Source organism: Hyla sarda, unplaced genomic scaffold, assembly GCF_029499605.1.
Source record: "Hyla sarda isolate aHylSar1 unplaced genomic scaffold, aHylSar1.hap1 scaffold_1880, whole genome shotgun sequence".
NCBI classification, from domain to species: Eukaryota; Metazoa; Chordata; class Amphibia; order Anura; family Hylidae; genus Hyla; species Hyla sarda.
The window spans coordinates 49,132-55,131 of record NW_026608533.1 but is presented as its reverse complement, the minus strand read 5'-3'; positions in this window follow the sequence as shown (position 1 = coordinate 55,131).

Genomic DNA, 6,000 nt, shown 5'->3' with positions numbered 1-6,000 from the left:
AGTTTTGCGACATCTGGAGGGCTACAGTTTTGCACACTGATCTCCAAACTGTGGCCCTCCAGATGTTGCAAAACTACAAATCCCAGCATGCCCAGACAGCAATTGGCTGTCTGGGCATGCTGGGAGATGTAGTTTTGCAACAGCTGGAGGCAAACAACTACAATTCCTAGCATGCCCAGACAGCCGTTTGCAGCCGGGCATGCTGGGAGTTGTAGTTTTGCAACATCTGGAGAACCACTGTTTGGAGCCCACTTGGTAGTGGTCTCCAAACTGTGATCCTCCAGATCTTGCAAATCTACAACTCTGGGCATGCCCAGATAGGCATTGGCTGTCTGAGCATGCTGGGAGTTGTAGTTTTGCAACATCTGAAGGATCACAGTTTGGCGACCACTACACAGTGGTCACAGTGGTATTAAAAAATCTTAATCCTTTCAATAGTTATTAGCTTCTGAAGTTTTCTGTCTAACTGCTCAATGATGATGTCACGTCCCGGGAGCTGTGCATGATGGGAGAATATCCCCATAGGAACTGCACAGCTCCCGGGACGTGAGTCATCAGAAAGCAGTTAGACAGAAAACAGCAACTCAACTTCAGAAGCTAATAACTATTGGAAGGATTAAGATTTTTTAATCGAAGTAATTTACAAATCTGTTTCACTTTCCGGAGCCAGTTGATATATAAAAGAAAGTTTTGGCCTGGAATACCCCTTTAATCCTTTGCAGTACTTATTAGCTGCTGAATACTACTGAGGAAATTCTTTTCTTTTTGGAATGCTCTCTGATGACATCACGAGCACAGTTCTCTCTGCTGACGTTATAATAATAATAATAATAAGTCTTTATTTATTGTTGTCCTTAGTGGGATTTGAACCCAAGTCCCCTGCACTGCAAGGCAGCAGTGCTAACCACTGAGCCACCATGCTGCCCTTAGCATACATCTGCTATGCACAGTTGCTAAAACGGACAGAGATGTCAGCAGATAGCACTGTGCTCGTGATGTCATCAGTGTTCCAAAAAGAAAGGAATTTCCTCTGTAGCATTCAGCAGCTAATAAGTACTGGAAGGATTAAGATTTTTTAATAGAAGTAATTTACAAATATGTTTAACTTTCGTGCTCCAGTTGATTTAAAAGAAAAAAGGTTTTCACCGGAGTACCCCTTTAAGATTTTTTAATAGAAGTAATTTACAAATATGTTTAACTTTCCGGAGCCAGTTGATTTAAAAGAAAAAAAGATTTCACCGGAGTACCCCTTTAAAGACCCCCATTATTATCACCTCATTCTGATTTGCTGCCATGTTTATTTGCCTCAGTAATTGATCTTCTGGCTCTTCCATTATATTTGTGGTTTATAACAAACCCCTATCAGAATTTATTATTTTTATCTCCATATATTTCTACCCATAATGACTCCACATTATCGTTTCCCTCCCATATATATCCTCCCGCAGTGCGGCCCTCAGACTGGACTTTACATAAAGACAGACTCCTCCCCCTTTCCATTTTGTCCGATCCTTCCTGAATAGACTATAACCCTGTATGTTACCGCCCAGTCACAGCGATCGTCCAACCAAGTCCCTGTTATACCCACTATGTCATAATTTTCCTCAGACATAGTTACATAGTTAGTACGGTCGTAAAAAAACATATGTCCATCAAGTTCAACCAGGGAATTAAGGGGTAGGGGTGTGGCGCGATATTGGGGAAGGGATGAGATTTTATATTTCTTCATAAGCATTAATGTTATTTTGTTCCAGGAATGTATCTAATCCTGTTTTAAAGCTGTTAATTGTTGCTGCTGTGACCAGTTCCTGAGGTAGACCGTTCCATAAATTCACAGTCCTCACGGTAAAGAAGGCGTGCCGCCCCTTTAGACTAAACCTTTTCTTCTCCAGACGGAGGGAGCGCCCCCTCGTCCTTTGGGGGGGGTTTAACCTGGAACAGTTTTTCTCCATATTTTTTGTATGGGCCATTAATATACTTATATACGTTTATCATATCCCCCCTTAAATGTCTCTTCTCAAGACTAAACAAATGTAAGTCTTTTAGCCGTTCCTCATAGCTGAGACGTTCCATGCCCCATATTAGTTTAGTCGCGCGTCTCTGTACCCTTTCCAGCTCCGCAGTGTCCCTTTTATGGACCGGTGACTAAAACTGAACAGCATATTCCAGGTGAGGCCGTACCAATGCTTTATAAAGGGGGAGTATTATGTCCCTGTCCCTTGAGTCCATGCCTCTTTTTATACATGACAATATCCTGCCGGCTTTGGAAGCAGCAGCCTGACATTGTGCTATTCTGTAGTCTGTGATCTACAAGTCACCCAGATCCTTCTCTACCAGTGACTCTGCCAGTTTAATCCCCCCTAAGACATACGATGCATGCAAGTTATTAGTATACACAGCCCCCCTCTATATACACAGCCCCCCCTCTATATACACAGCCCCCCTCTATATACACAGCCCCCCTAAGACATACGATGCTGCAGGTTATTAGTACCCAGATGCATAACTTTACATTTATCCACATTGAACCTCATTTGCCAAGTGGATGCCCAGACACTTAGTCTATCCAAGTCATCTTGTAACCTATACACATCCTCTATATACACAGCCCCACCTCTATATACACAGCCCCCCCTCTATATACACATCCTCTATAGACTGTACCGTGCTACAAAGCTCGGTGTCATCTGCAAAGATAGAAACAGAGCTGTTATTACCATCCTCTATATACACAGCCCCCCCTCTATATACACAGCCCCCCCTCTATATACACAGCCCCCCCCCCCACTATATACACCTCCTCTATAGACTGTACCGTGCTACGAAGCTTGGTGTCATCTGCAAAGATAGAAACAGAGCTGTTAATACCATCCTCTATATCATTGATAAATAAATTAAACAGCAGCGGGCCCAGTACTGAACCTTGGGGTACACCACTAATAACCGGGGACCAATCAGAGTACAAATCATTGACCACCACTCTCTGGGTACGATCCATGAGCCAGTGTTCAATCCAGTTACAAACTAAAGTTTCCAACCCAAAGACCTTAACTTACCTGTCAGACGTCTATGAGACGATTAGCAAAATCCCAAAACACTATGGGGGACATTTATCAATGTTTGCTTATGTATTCCTTTTTTTAGTTTGTTTTTTCTTACAATTTTTTTGCTTATGTGCAACTTATTTATCAACTGCTTTCAGCCTGTTGATAAATTTCTTTCATGTAAGCAATTTTTCTTTTTTTGCTTTGGTAGTGGCTTTTTCTGCTCCAGGTCTGGGCTGGAGTAAATTTAGTAGTTTTTTTCATGTTATTGCTTAGGACACATCACAATCAAAAAGTCGCAGAAAAAAGAGAGTAGTCACAAGTGCGACTTTTTTGCGACAATTTTAAGCAAAAAGAAACTACTAAATGCTTTGATAAATTTCCCCCTTTATCCACAGCCATTCCTCTGTCAAGGCTTCTACTCACCTCTTCATAAAAGCAAATTAGATTGGTGACAACTTCTATCCTTAGTAAACCCATGCTGGCTATCACTTATAATACTAATAACCCCTAAGTATTCCTGTATGCACTAAAAGAAGGACATTGTCTTCACTAACTACGCTGATAGACATCTTATCCCCTATCCAAAGGATAAGGGATAAGATGTCTGATCACGGGGGTCCCACTGCTGAGGCCCTCTGCGATCTCCCGATCTAAACAAACACCGTGTTCCTGCAGCAGTGGTCATGATTTCACACCACGCCCCCTCCCATAGACATGAATGGAAGTGGCGTGGCGTGACATCATGAGGGGCGTTGCTGTAATGTCACGATCACGAACAAAATATTCAGAACGCTGGAGCACCAGAGTACCCCTTTAATGGGGAACTGGGAGGAGCATGGCCTATGGCTGGAAATGTGAGAGAATATGTGTTATTCAGCCATGTTGTTCCAGGCGCCATGAGCGTTAAATGAACAAATGACGTCTAACAAGTCCTTTCCTTGAACGGAGAGCGCACAGCTGGCTTCAGCCCCTCAGAGAGCTGGGAACCAACCATAGAGCCACCTGGTTAATTCTTCTCCGCACTTCATCCGAATACAACTTGTTCTTCCCTCTATAACCGAAGGAAGGACCCTGTGTAGAGTAGGAGACCCCACTAATCTAACACCTATAGGATCAGAATGTCCTAGAAGCCAGAAGATAGAAGTGATTTTATATGTCTAATCTGCTCATGTCCTGTTACCTTGTAGCCATATATGAGACTCTTTACCTCCCATGTAAAATTATAGAGATGACATCGCTGGATCGGTGACTACGTTATAGAAAAACTTTTTTATCCTATGTCTCTTATTAACAAAAGATTTTAAAAAAGTAACAAAGCATTGTTTTTTTTATTTAAATTTATTTTTATCACATCATATATAACAATAATTACATTCTATGTTAATACCCCATAACATCCCATCCCCCCCCCCCCCCCCCCCGGCCACATAAAGAGAGACCGGTCTTTTCCCTTCCCTAGCGGATCCTTACAATTAATAATCTAGCATAAAAGAGGAGTTTCGGAGGGGCGTGTCCTGCTATGGTACGAGCAAGACGCTGAGGTACAGAGCTCCGTCACCCAGGCCGTCATATTGGGGGATATCGCCACTATAAATGGTCGGCAGGAGATCAGGAAAGAGGGGACACTCCGCCAAGACACCCAAGCACACAGGGACCCCGATCCGGAACTTCTTCGGCCCACTGAGAGACCTGCAGGAGCCACCGCAGAAGATGCCGGCCCAGTCCAAGATGGCGCGGGACCAGCAGGGCTCTACTACTCCCGCCCACTCCCCTCCAGCCACGAGGCAACGCACAGCGGGGACCGGAGCGGCGCCACATGGGACCCCGCTCCCGGCACTACTGGACTTACCGACCAGAGCCCCTCGCGGCCCAACACAACCTTCACTGCCACCGGGGACTGTGGAGACCGGGCTCCGGGTGACGCGGCAACTGCCGGAAGAGACGCGTGGAGATGCGCAATGTACTTCACAAACGCACCTCATGGACTGCCTCATAGAGGATGCCTGCGGGCAGCCGGGGACCCACGCTGGAGCTGCGCCCCGAACATCTTGGACGGAGGTGAGTGCTGGAGGGGTCCTGAGCACGCCACCACCCCAGGCCCTGTCTCCTATGCTCTCTACTGCCATGGAGGGATGCAGGGCTCCCTCTCCATCCCCTAGCATCCCCTCCATATTCAGAAGCCAAGAGGGACCCCCCTCACCATCCTCCCCTCTCAACCCTCCAGAAGGAGAAGGGGCGCATGATCTACCTACCCAGGATGACCCCCACTTTATCCAGGGATCTCCCACTGCATCCCCACCCTGGCTGTCGCCCTCCCTGGCCCATAATCTGACTGCCATGACTGGGGACCTGGCCTCTGAAGGGCCTCCACAGAGGGGACAAGGTATGCAGAGCCAGGGGTCTCGTCAAGTGCCTGCTGGCTCCCCAGAGTACATGAATATTGCTTCCACCCTCCCACCACCTGCCCAAGCGGTGGCTCTCCTTAAGGGGCACCCCGAATTACAAGCACTGCTGGCACTGCTACCCACGAAAGCAGATATGTCTGCGTTGGCTTCAGATCTCAAATTTGCCTGGCGCCAGGACTTGCAACCTGTTAAACGCGATGTAGCAGACATGCAGGGTAGGATTAGAGCTCTGGAGGACTTTAAAGACTCTGTTACTGTCTCACTAAAGGACATGCAAACTGCTCTGAATGCTCAAACTTCCACACACCACGCCTTTGCGGATCACTTAGACGACATTGAGAACAGAAACCGGAGAAATAATGTTCGTATACGGGGCCTTCCTGAGGCTACCAGAACGCCTGACCTGCATGCCACGGTTACCGGGATTTTCAACCTGATACTGGGACACCCACCAACTACTCATATTGAAATTGACAGAGTCCATCGGGCTCTTAGGGCTCCCAGCACGGACCCTTCTCGACCGCGAGACGTTATCTGCCGTATCCACA